Below are 13,648 nucleotides of genomic sequence, written 5' to 3'. Positions count from 1 at the left end.
AGACCATAAGTCTCATCAAAGTTGTTGCTTATCTTACTCAAGTACAGAATCAGTAGTAAATTCTTACAACAGCTATTCAGTATTCATGACATATTTCTAATTGTAATGGCTATGAGCAGTGATATTTTTTAAATTTAGTATTTCTCAGTAGCATAACCAGAAGATTGTGAAGTGCTGGTCAAAGTCTCCATCTTATGCAGAAAGGTTTTTCTTGCTTCACAGGTAGCTTTAATCACAAGTATGGCCTCATCTTTGAACAAACCAGGCCTGGCAGAAGTATAGGTGGAAAACATTACAGATGGAATTTTATTCACAAGATGAAAAGTAGGTCTTAAGCAAAGCCATCCCCTTATGCCCTACACTAATTCATAAGCATATTCTTTAGCTCTCAAGGAGATCTTAGCCTTTTTTGGAAACAACACTGTCAACCTGTCCTTTTCCTTCCTCCTTCTTCCCCTGTCTCTTTCCAGGGAATATCCCTTTTCCATGGAGTGAATGAATTTGCTAGAGAATGTTCTTCCTCATCCTCCTTCTGCTCCTGGATTGGACCAGGAAGTCCAGATCAGGGTCCAAGGTCCTGGCCCTGACTCTGAATTTTTATTTTCTTTGTCTTCCCAAAAATGTCCTTTGAGTCTTGTGCTAGAGCTTGAAGACATCAGCACAGTGTTTACAATGCACATCTGCGGGGAGAGAATTGATATTCTCATGGGCTCTGGAAATTCTGCAGGATGAACCATGTCCCCACACTTGGAAATCAGACTCAGAGTAAAATATATGAAGTGCGAAAAGGAAATTCGAGTGGGACAGAACAGCCATGCTTGTGAGTGTTGCCAGTCAGCACATCATCAGTAGGACAATGAAGTGCTGACTGCCACAGGACACCTGTAAGCAGGATATACTGCAGATAGCTTCCTGATGACAGATGCTGCATTTCAGGGTAATTACAGACCGTATGCAAAGCCAGAACAGCCCCCTTCCAATGCCTAATGACATAATCTCAATAATGGTTGCTCAAGCTGAAGTCAGGTTTCTTGCTAACTTCTGTCACACTAAGCACAGAACAAATACAATTGATTTGATAAGCTATCGTACACTGTAGACTGAGAGATGAACTTTGTGCTCTTCCTTGTCTTTTTAATGGTTGAATTTGTGAGTAATGATTGTGAGGAGACTTTCATACATCAGTGTTACAAATTTTGAATCAGAATGTTATATTCTAAAATTCTCTTTTTAAAAAGTCCGCTGAGATATTTACCTCGTAACTCCATTCTTCACAGTGACTGGAAGTTCCTATGTCATAGTGAAAACAGCAACATTTTAAACTCCTCTAGGGTGCTTCTAAGCACACCTCTTTCAGGGCAGGTTTTGCTGTCTTCTCTGCCCTTTGAGCTGAAGCAAGTGGCCCGGTCACTACTGAGGTACATCAATGCGCTATTCTGCAGGCAGATACCAGCTTGTTTTGCCCATGCTTTACACCACCAGCAGATGTGCTGGGTTTGTGCAGTGTCATGGCTGAGGAAATAAGCCTGAGAAAACAGCTGGAGCTCAGGCCTGCATGAGAGCAGCTACACAGCTCAGGGCATGGACAGTGCAAACGTGTATTTGCTCAGCATATCCGCAAAGTGACATCATGTTTGCCTGCAAAGTATGTGGAGCTTTGCTCTTGCAGCCCGTCCCCTCTGTTATCCTGCTAGGCCTAAGTGCCTCGTGCACTTGGAAGTCCTTTTCTTCTAGGAGACAACAACAGTGCTTGATTAAAGTCATTCCAAGCTAAAATCTTCAAAACAAAATATTATTTATTCATCCAAGAATTTCTGTAATAGCAAGCAAAGGGATAAAATGAAAACAGACCAATTCACATGGGGCTTACCTTTATGAAAGTCTCTTTTTTCTTTTCTTTTTTTTTTTCACCTCCCTGCAAGACTTTGTTAGTTTGAGTCAGTGCTGTCAGCTGCATCCTTGGCTGGGGAGGGCAGCCTGCTTGTTATGATTTGTGCCTCTCTGTCAAGGACTCATCTCCAGTTACTGCTGGAGCTATATGTAAACTGCTTTCTTCTTGAGACCCCCTTTATAGGTTTTGAGTTTCATTGTTGTTGTTCTTTTTTCTCGATCTTTTTGTTACTGGACTCAGAGATAAGAATGGTCTACTTTGTTGGGCAGGGAAGCAGCAGCATCCACTTGCCTTGCATTGTTAACAACCTCTTTCCTTTGATCTTTTGCAGTTAAGTAAGTTACAGTGGAAGTTACTAAATTCTAGAGTTTAAGAACAGCTGCAGAGGACAGAGGCTGACAGTATAACACTTTAATAAATATACATATATTGTCCAGCTCTAGAAAACATGGTGAGCTTTAAGTTTTACATTGGCATTGAATACTCCCATTCAGTCCATCAGCCATGTCAGAACTCATCCCTGGGCTGGTGCTGTCTTCTGCTGTGGGAGAGGTGGGAACCTAACGGTCAGTTCTCTCTCTTTCTCTCTCTTTCTTTCAGTAGAGATTTTTATAACAAAGGTGTCTTGGCATGTGTGACTGTTTACCTGCTCTCCTCAGCTGTCTTGGATGGTCCACTCTTTGTATTATTCTTGCATTAGCTTAACACTTTTACATAGAGGGATGTGTCAACCACCACCATGAACATTATTTTGGATATACTTGATGAGGAATGATGATTGTGGTAATGCTGCATCTGACCAGACCATCCAGTGTAGCACTATGGTAAAACAGTGGTCTGAAGCAATGGAAGCACCTGTTCTTTCCTGTTATATTACATCTATTTATGAATTTATAGCTGTTGGCCATTTGGTTACTTTTATGCATATGTTGCCAGCGTGTCCCTGTGAATAGTGGTTATGCTTAGATTGGCAGCCAGAGATCTTGGCACCAGGAAGGACAGCAGCAAACTGGTGAATGGAGCTGTAGGGATCAGCCACAAATGAAACACGCAGAAAACCTTTCCTTTTTCGCAGTAAGGCTACTTCTTCCCTCTTGAACTGCTACTGCTATAAGCAGTAAGACTACATGTGAGCTGGTGGATAAAGTGTGGCAGGGATTGTTCTCTGCCCCTAAGATTAAGCGTTATGGTCAGGCTTACACCTATGTGGTTAAAATCTTTTCCTCCCCAGAACAGGCTGAATTTATCTATCCTGCCTCTTGCAAATGGTGCCCCGATGAGCCCTTTGTCCCTATATTTCACAAGCTATTCCTGAGTGCCTGGCACGTGCCATATCTATGGGAGGCAGCCTGCTAACAATTAAACAGTACGGGTGATTGCAAAATAAGGCTCAAACCTATGACTTAGTGCTCTACACTATACTGTGGAAGACCTAGAGACCGTCAATGTCAAGCTCTCTTGAATTAGAGAGATGGGGCTGCTGGTAGAGCCCTGCCAGGAGGGGCCCTTGCTCTAGCGCTTGCTACCCCTGTGCAGTGTGTTATCCCAGCAGCCCTGCCCAGGAAGGGGCTCCCAGCTGCAATGTGGTTGTGGTTTGCAGGGGTAAAAAAATGGGGAGATTGCTGTGTCCTGCTGGCTGTGTGATCGAATGGGGGTTTATCACTTCTGAGCAGAGTCTTAACAACAGTGTATTGCCTTCTCCATTCCAAACACTGAACTCCATTGTTGGAAAGCCTCTGTATGCTGAATAAAAACTGTGGTGAATGACAGAATAAACAACAACTGAAAGCAAATTAAGATACTGCCACTGATACGGTGCAGTTTAATAGAGGGGATATTTTTGTATATGATTAGAGTGATTAACTTCTAATTAGAACATCTGAACATATTTAAAAAGTATTCAAATTGAGCTTCAGTGTATTTTTTAAATAACTAAAAGAGCAATCACATAGGGAAGAAAATCAACAGATGGAACCTAAACCATAACATCAAAATGATCACTAAATCTGTTACTGCTTTCAGTACCTCCCTTTGAGTGTTCAAGATGTTGATTCAGGTATTAAGCACATCAGGTATTTACATCCCCTTAGCATAAGTAAAATGCAATTAATAGTTTGAAAATCTTTTATTACTATGCCATTTCACATAAATGTACACACTTCCTACATATCTGAGAGCTTGCATCCTCATCAGCATTTCTTGCAGTAGTACAGAAAATTCACTTATATTTATTAGATTAATTTATATCAAAATGTAGCAATTTCTGGTTAAGTCTGTCTTCTGAGTTCTCTGTTACTTGCGTCTATATATTTAGTTTGCTGTTTGCTTTAGAGAACAGCTATTTCTGTGCAATTCAGATGTTACTCTGAATTCCCTTTCTGTTTTAAAGATGTTTATATCCGAGGCTGGGTCAGTCCTATTTATTATCTTTCAGCAGAAAAGGAATTAGAAGCAATTAAGCAAAGTCTCTATTTGTCTGCAGTGAAACAAAAGTGTCCCTTTACCACTAAGGAAAAGATATTGGCACAAACTGGCATGGAAAAGTCTGTGTCCACAGTCAGAATCTCTGTTGGTCCAAAGCAGGTTGCCTGCCTCCAGCCTATCTTTTGAGAATGGTCCCTGGCTGGGAATACTCCCTGGCCCACACTATCAAACTGTGTCCAAGAACTGTTTGGGTGAGCACATGTCAGCATGGGCCAAAATCTGGTAGCAAAGTAAATCAGATTACAGTGATTGGGATGGTTCTCCAGCACTGTTTAACTTCTCAGTGTAGATATAACCTGAAGTTACTGTTTCTTTCCACATGGGTGTGCAACCACAATAAACAGGGTGAAAGTACTTTTATTATGTTAGAAGGTGGTTAAAGTTATGATAGGTAATCCTATGTCTCCTTATGCAACAGAAAGAATGAGGCATCTTATGTGCACACAGGTGGTCATATGGCCTGAAATGTATCTGTCAATGGTGCTCTTTTTCCATCATGTCTCTGTGCACTGGAGTACCCCTTTCAGGTTGACAACACAATGCTCTAAAATGTCATTCTTCTTGATAGACATTGCTGATACACACTGTGATTTTTTAAAGCCCTTTTAAAAACTGTATCTATTTTCTGATACATGAAGGACTTGTATTTCATAAAGATCTGAGGTTTGATATCCTTCATGCTCTCTGATGCTTTATTTCAAGAACATTTAATTTTTTATAATGCTGTTTCTGAAATACCTGTACTTTACTGGATTCTTTTGTTTCTGACTCAGCTGAGATTGCGTTTGTTTTGTTTTCTTCCATCAGTGCTGGCAATCTCTGATCTTTCAGCTTTTTGTATATTTAATAAGTATGTTATTGTATATTTAATTAAAAACAAGTGCTGCTTTGCCATAAGTTTTCAGAAGTTTATCTAGAAAAGTTTAGGCAGAAAAGTTCCTATGCTACCTAGACTGAAATTCATTCTACCTTGATTTTCTTGAACAATTTTCTTTAGTACGGTCTGCAGCATGTCTAGGTAGGTACATTTCTTGGAGAGTACTGATCACTATAGGTCTCCTTGTTGGCTCTCCAGATGTGTGACAGAACTCACCAGCCCTGGCGTTAGCTGTATGCTACATGATTAGAGACTCCAAAGCTGTATAATCATTTTAGCATGCTGCTAGAGTCAGGGCTGCTGTGCTCTGCCATACCAAAAGGCTTCTGATTTGATGACATTAAGAGACAGAAATTTCATTGCCTCTCTTGAGGCTTTGTTCCATTCCCTAGCCACCTTAATTGTTAAAAATATGCATCTTGTTTCTAATTTAAATTAATCTGCTTCGACTTTTAGTCACTGCCATTTTTTACTTTGTTTATGTATTTCAATGTTTGAAATTCTTCCTGTACTTCAACGCTGTAATCAGGTCTCCTCTCTGTTTTTTGGTTTTGTTTTTGTTGTTTTGATTTTTCTGTTTGGTTTGGTTTGGGGATTTTTGTTTGTTTGTTTGGGTTGGGGTTTTTTTGGGGGGGTAAATAATATATAGACTGAGCTTATTCAGTTTTTGGTGAGGTATTTTCTTCAAAACTCAAATAATTTTTGGAGCCATTGGAGATACATTTCTAACATCCTTTATACATGGGGATTTGGAAACTTTAAAGATGTATTCAGATATAAAATTACTTATTTATTATCTATTTTCTTGTTATAAATAGATGAAATCTATTGCAGAGGAAGTATGCCCATTTTGGAGATGAGTACAGTGGTCACCATCAATAGCCAAGGTCAGATTTTCAAAACAAGATCTCTTCTATTTTACATACCTGATTTAGTCATGCTTCTGCATCTAGGACTGGGTGGTCTCTAGGCTGGAGCATTAAAAAAGTTTGCATGTAAAATTGCTCATTTGCTGTCAAGAATGTCTATTGTAGTATCCGTGAAATGGTCAGTATCACTAGAAAGTAAGAAAAGTAGCATGTGTATGTGTGTACATTTAAAAAAACAAAAAAACCCTGATTTACCAGCTGCAGACTTGTTAATATAACCTTAATAATGCACAGAATTTTGGAACAGTTACAGAAGTGAAGAAGAGCTTGAGATGTGGAAGTAAATAAAAATTAGGTAGAATATGTTTTACCAAATACAGAATGTGTGAGGCTAATGTGATACTTTCCTAAGAGAAGATAACTGATTTTCCAGACAAGTGAACTGCAGCAGATCTCATCTATCTAGAATACAATGCAGCCTTTGAATATAGTGCCTCATGAGAGGTTATTAGTTCAACAGCACAAGCTGAGGATTAATACAAATACTATTATGTGTGTGAAGATCTGGATAAAAAAAGGCTATGTTGGGTGAAGCTGAAAGGGGAACTGTTGGGTTGGAAGGAAGTCATTACATAGAAATTTCTCAAAGATCCATCTTTGGACCATTTTATTTAATATTGTCATAAATAAAATGGGCAGAAGTAGACACATGCTAGTAAAAATGACTAAGGTCACAAAACCACCTTAACAGAAAGGAGGATCAGAATATAATTTGGTAGGAAAACTGAATGACCATGAGAACTGAGAGTAATAGTATTATTAGGAAAGAGTATTAAGAGCATGGAGAACATGGTCATGGATTACGGACTGAAGGTTGCTAAGGTAGTGGCTCTTTATTTATACAAGACAGAGAATAAACAGGGACCTATGTGGTCATGAAAAGAGCAAACGCTACCTAAGCACATTTTGAGCAAAGGATTTCTAGTGGAAGTAGGGAGGTACTTGTCTCATAAGGTTTCTGAGCCTTGGTGCTCAGAACTGAGAAAGATAAATTTATAAAATTGGAACGGATGAAAAGAAAGATTGTCGAATGTCTGGAAGCTATTCTTTGAGGAGAGGCTGGAAATGGAGGCTTACCTGCTTAGTCTTGCAAAATGGAGATTGAAAAAGGTATGATTAATCACCAGTGGGGGGAAGGGAGAAGATGTATTTGAGTTAAATTAGTGTTGGCACAAGGACATAAATTAATTTAAATGGGAAGTTAGAAGAAACCTGGGGTTTTCATGAACCGTGAATGCTGTGAAAATTTGGAACAGTCTCCTAGAACAAAGAAGGCAAAATCTTGATTTGTTTCAGTGAAACTGTAGCAGTTTATAAAAAAGATTGTGTTGTTGGTTGTCTTCATTAGCAGATGACTAGAGCTGATGCTCCAGGAGGTATCTAGAGTATGGTGTTGTGTTCACTGCCTTCCATTTTGGTGTTTATTGCCCTCACTCTCAGAAGAGCACAACATCCGACACGCTTTGCAGTCTGTTCTCTCAGGAAGTGTTGCAGCTCTGATAATGACTCCAGTGCTCTTCACAGAATTAGGCTCAAAGTTAGTGCTCAGGCTCACACAAGAGGCATGCTGCTGAGCTAGGTTTTAAACGTAAACTTTCAAAGTCCTAGATACATTGTCTTAAGCATACAGCCGTCCTTTCATCTTTGCAATTACATTTCAGTCTTAGGTTATCTATCATACAACTTGTTTTCTGGCAATAATCTAAGTGGAGGATCAAGAGGGTTTGCTTTTTGTCTGCTGTAGCTACGTAACAAAATCCACAGTGCGGAAGTTACACAAAATGCGTACGTGGTTATTGAAACACAAATGGATATTGGTGTACAGTATGTTCAGGAATTGCTATTTGCCTGTTGTTGCAATGGACGTTTTGTTTTCAATATTTTTAATGGACTGAAACATGCGTCCCATCTCTGTGAACCTTTATTCTGCTTGAAGAATAACTGAAGTTATCTAAGGAGTATGCAAATAATTCAAGACTTCTTATTAACTGTATTTAAACCATCTGTTCTTCTAAGGAAAACTTGAATAATTAACCATATAGCAAAATATGAATGTGTGCACAGAAGTGTTAAGAAAGTGTTCAGTAATGGATGCATTTTAGTGAAGCTAAGGTTTTATTACTGTCAGTAATGCTCTGGTTTTATTTTTTTACATCAGTTTATAAAAAAATTAAAAAACTAAATTGAGTTTATATTATGACAAAATAGGCAAAAATATCCTCGGTTACTCTTCCATATGGTGTGAATGGTCTTTTAAAAGTGATCCCTGAAGCTGGTGTCCTAGGTGCTCCATCCACCAATAACTGCAATCCATAAAGTACTGCTGTATAATGATGTCAAATGGGTGCAAGGGAAGGGAAAATATACCTACACTGTTCTTCTATGCTTTCTTTAATCATCTACTTTTGGAAATTTACTGGACTGGGATGGACCTTTTATTTGGTTCAGTGCACCTTTTCTTGAGGGACTGAAGAATAGGAATTAAATATTAGGGTTTAGTTTTATCACATCATATGAGATATTGTTGAGATATTTACCAGAAAATACCCAAATAGTGTGAAGTATTTTCGTTTTGAAAACTGGTTGGCAATTAATTTAGAGAAGGATCCTATGCTGTTTGTCCTAAGTATATACACATATTTATTACAAAATACCTCAAACTGTGTATGTAGATGAATATAATACTGTTCAATTTCCAGGCTTTGCATTTTTTGTTTTCCCATTTTCCAGATTCTGTATATGTTGCTTATATGCTCACTTGGTCTACCTTTTTGTTCTTACAGCATCTGATGTATTTGGTATCCTGGTGATTATCTTGTGATGGTATTAATGGTAAAATCTAGATTTCACTGGAATGAATCTTTCAGTATCCTTGAAATTCATGTTCTCTCCTAACTGAGCATAAATTTACCTCATTTAAGTATCCTGTGTTCCTTACTGGGTAGTAAACCTTCTGTTTTTACTCTCCAGTTTTAATTTTTTTTTGTTAGAAAAACATTCCAGCTTGCAACACACTGATTATAAGCACCAAAGTTTTAATGTAAAGAAATTTTTAATTAGTGTAGATTTATTGTTGATGGTAACATCTTTGGTGATTACCTAGTGAAACTCATTCTCCATATCTGATTTGCTCATTAAGGCCTATTTATATTTTATAACATATTAGCTTCAAAATACCTGCAAGAAGGGCACAGGTGACTTCATTACTTTTGAACTCCTTACCTCCTCGGGGCTTGCAAAATTTAGAGAAATACCTTGCATATTATTATTATTAGTAGTAGTAGTACTCTATATTATTTGTATGATACATATATACAAATTGTCTTTTTTCTTTTGCTGAAAAGTAGAGAAGATTTCTAGCAGGAACAATACTGCTTCAGCAAGCATGTTTGAGGGAAAACTACTCTTTTTTTGTGGGTATCTTTTCTACAGAAATATTTTTCCACTTTGTGCTGTGCAAATCTATTCTGGTGTAAAGCAGGGAAATGCAAACTCAGCATATTTCGGAAAACCTTTTACGGTGGTATACTGAGTACCTAGAAGGCTTGCAGAGTGAAATCTGACATTGCAGATAAGCTGATGAGCGATGACAGAATTAATGTACTCATAAAGAGCATTAGCAACATCATTTCTATCCTCTTAAATATTTCACAATTTTTGTGTGTAAGTAGGCAGTTCTAACCAATTAATTTGTAAGAATTTTCATTAATTTGGGGGACTGTACTGTAAACCAAGTTGTTTTAAAAAGCATATTGGATTTTATAGCCAAATGATGAAAAAAACCTCTCTCTCAAAAAGAAGTACTGTAAAATTAAATTATTTTTCTTACAGGGCGGAGGGCAACAATATTTAAAATCCAATTGGTTTGAAAGATGAGAGTGAAAAAATGGCTGTAGGTTATTGATTTGAATCTGGAAAGAAGTTAAATGCCTGCTTCTTATGTCAAGTTCGATTTGCAAATTTTAAACTATTATAAAATGCTATGAAAGAATTTTAGTTTATTTTTGAGGTAATTTTGAATGACTGCTTCTCAGTTGAAAAGAGAGCTTTTGAGAGCTGCCATTTTCTTTGTTGGGCGCATACCATTTGGCACATAAATATCAATGGTTTGCTCGGTTTAGAAGAATGTTACCACAAAATCAAACTACCTTTCAATATTTTTTAAATTTTATTTATTACTTTTGTGTGTCTGCCTTTTCTAGAGTGCATAGATTCATGCAGAATTATCAGGGAAAAAAAATGTAAGTTGCATCTCTAGACTAGTTAACAGTTTCATCAGTTATTTATGTATTAGAGTCCAGCAGCTTGAGAGTACCTGAAGTGTAACTCTCCCTGGTGGACAAGCATTCAAGACAGACATTTAAAGGTAAGGTAGGTTGCTCATGCTGTTTAGATTTCATAGATTTTTGCACAAGACTGCTAGATCTGTGGTTGCATATCCTGCACATTTTAAATCAAAAATTGTTAAAAAGTGTATTTTCCACAGCTATTTTTACTCTGAGAGATAGTGAACAGTTTTCATTAGTAGCTTTCAAGCAAAAAAAATTGACCAGGTCTATGTTTTATATTAATTCATATCCAATTGTATGCATCTAAATGCTCACAGTCTGAGCCCTATAAATGCTGGCTTCTTTATTGATATTGAAGAGAAACACAGGTGTCTACTAATGCACTGCCTACTGAAATTCTACTACTTTATTCTTGTAAATGAATACAGGGCATTTTATTTGCATACATATTACCCACACAGAAATCATTATTATCTCATAACATTGTACTGCTAGTTGAAGTGCAATTTTCTTGCAAATCCAGCAGAATTTGCCTTCTCAGAGACATCTAGAATAATCTTCAAATGCTTACGTTACAGTGAAATTTCTTTTTGACAATCTCTGTGGCGCTCTGTAAGGCTTAAAGGATGAAACTTCAAGGCCTCATATAATAGATGGAATAAGAAGCTAACCACGATCCTAGATTATTAAGGGCTCTGAGTTCCACAAAATCAGTTTGACTCCTGATGAAGAGCAAGCCAGAAGGTGGGCTGCTGTATGCAGGTGAGCTGTGTATGTTCTGTTTTCAGACCCAGGTTCCTGGGATCGCATCCATTAGCTCCCATTGGAAGTCCTCCCTAATGCAGCTGAGATAAGAAATTGCAGCATTCATGCCCTCATTGCTAGCAAAAATATATCAGGTAAAAAACCCCAACCCCCCCAAACCATTGCCCATAAGGCTGCTGTCCAAACCCTCATACTGTAGCTTGAAATGTCACTTCTTGCCACTTTAAAAAGATATAAATCACAGAGGTTTATCTATGCTGGAAGGGAAAACAAGGCCAGGACCTGTTTTCTGGCCATGAGTCTGACAGGCACAGCTTACAACTAAATCCTATTCCCATTCCTCCTCCCCAAACCAGTAAAGCCCCTAAGTTAGCAGCTGTGGGGAATGGTCACTGGCTTGTGCGGCCCTAAACTGGCCCCTGAACTCTTTGTGGCTGTTGACTGGGGCACACCAGTACTGTTTGGCCTGAGCCAAAATCATGCCCAGGGACATCTCTAGCAATTTAGCAGCAGGGACAACTGTGAACTGTGAATCTGGTAGATGCTGTCCTCTGCTTCTTATGTGTATACATGTGTGGTATTGAGTATTATGGGAATAGAACTTAGTTGGTAATTAAGCATAGGTAGCTTTGAACTCCCCAAATTTCGCTGGAGATCACATGATTAAGGAATTCCCAGGACATTTTCAAATTTACTGCTATGAGAAATCTGGAGTTAGATATGCTGAAACAAAATGTTCTCACAACACAAGAATCAGAGTTTAAAGTCATGAGGACAAAAAAAAAATATCTTTTGGAGAGGAGTAACTTTTTTATTTATTTATTTTTTTTTATTTTTATTTCAGGGGGTTGGCATATTGGTAAATATTCTTTAAATGTAAAACTGATTTAAGCATAATATGACAATGATGCTAGATTAGACCAAATGTCCTCCTAGGCACTGTTGTTGTTCCCATACTTCCCTTCTTTAGGAAGATGATAAAAACAGAGCAAATATACAACATATTGTGACACTTAAAAAAAAAATTAATCTTTCACTTTATGGCCCTGGGACTTCAGGAGTTTGATGTGATGCTTCTTAAATAGCCCTCAGTAGATTTTTCCTCCTCAACAAAAATATTTAGTAGCTACACAAATACGTTTGAGAGTGCCACAGGTTAATTTAGCATTCTGTGAAATACCTTCTCTTTGTTTTTTGAGCTTGTGTCCTGTTAGTTTCATTTAATGCTGCTTCATTTTTTATTGGGGGAAACAGGAAACAATTGTTTCTTTTTCTCCTTCCACATGTCATTCAGTGTTTTATGGACTGCTGTCACAGTTTCTTGCAGCCTGAAGAAACCTGTCTATTCCTCATATGGAAGCTGTTCCATGTCTTTGATCATCCCTGCACCCTTTTTGGTGGGAAGAACTAGAATTATCTGTTGTCAAGATGTAGATACACCATGTATTTATATATTGGCATAATAATGATCTCTGGTTCTTTCTCTCTTTCCTAAAAATGTCCAACATTTGACTTGCTTATTTGACAGCTGTTCAGTTGGCATTTTCATACTTCTTAGTCCCAAGATCTCATTCCTGACTGGCAATAGTCAGTTCCTTTTATATGCAAAGTTAGGATCTATTCTTTCATATACTTCACTTTATAGCGAAGTACTTTGAATTACATTTGCCATTTTGTCATCCAGTCACTCATGTTAGGTCCTTCTACAGTTTTTCACCATTGGACCTTGCCTTTGTTGTGTTCAATAACTTAGTTTAATTTGAAAACTTTGCCACTGTTTACACTTTTTTGGATCATTCATGGATTTGTATAGTAACATCAATAAGATACCTATTAATATTATCACACATTCCTGGTAATGCCATTGTACTGTGAAAACTAATCATTTACTTCTGTTCTTTCCTTCCTATCTTTTAACTAAGTATTTAGTTATGTGTGGACTTTGTTATTGTGTAGCAGCTTACTTTCTTCAAAAGGCTGGGGAAGGCTGGGGACTCTTGGAACACTTGTAATCCAGACACCTTCTGCCTCTCTGCCGTTGGCTCTTTCAAGGAACTCAAGTAGGTCACTGAGGTGTAACTTCCATGTAGAAAAGATGTTTTAATTTTTTCCTCCTTTTGTCATATCATCCATAATACTACTAATTCTCTTTACTGTAGTTTCATCTAATGTGGACAGGGATGAAATGAACTTACTAGCTACAGTTTGCCCTGAAACTCTTTTTAAAGATTAAATAGTTGCCGTCCAGGGATGTGGTGCCAAGGAAGTTTTAGAGGAGAGGTTGCACATTATTGTTTAAGTATTTCATCCTGGAGTTCCTACAACTGGAGGCAGTTACAATTAATTTTGTCTTTTTTTCCTACTCTGCTCTTCAAATGAAACTTCAGTTTAAGACAGACCCTCTGATGAATCC

The sequence above is a fragment of the Haliaeetus albicilla genome, chromosome 18 (genome assembly GCF_947461875.1).
Source record: "Haliaeetus albicilla chromosome 18, bHalAlb1.1, whole genome shotgun sequence".
Lineage (NCBI taxonomy): Eukaryota > Metazoa > Chordata > Aves > Accipitriformes > Accipitridae > Haliaeetus > Haliaeetus albicilla.
Note: the sequence above shows the minus strand (reverse complement) of the source record.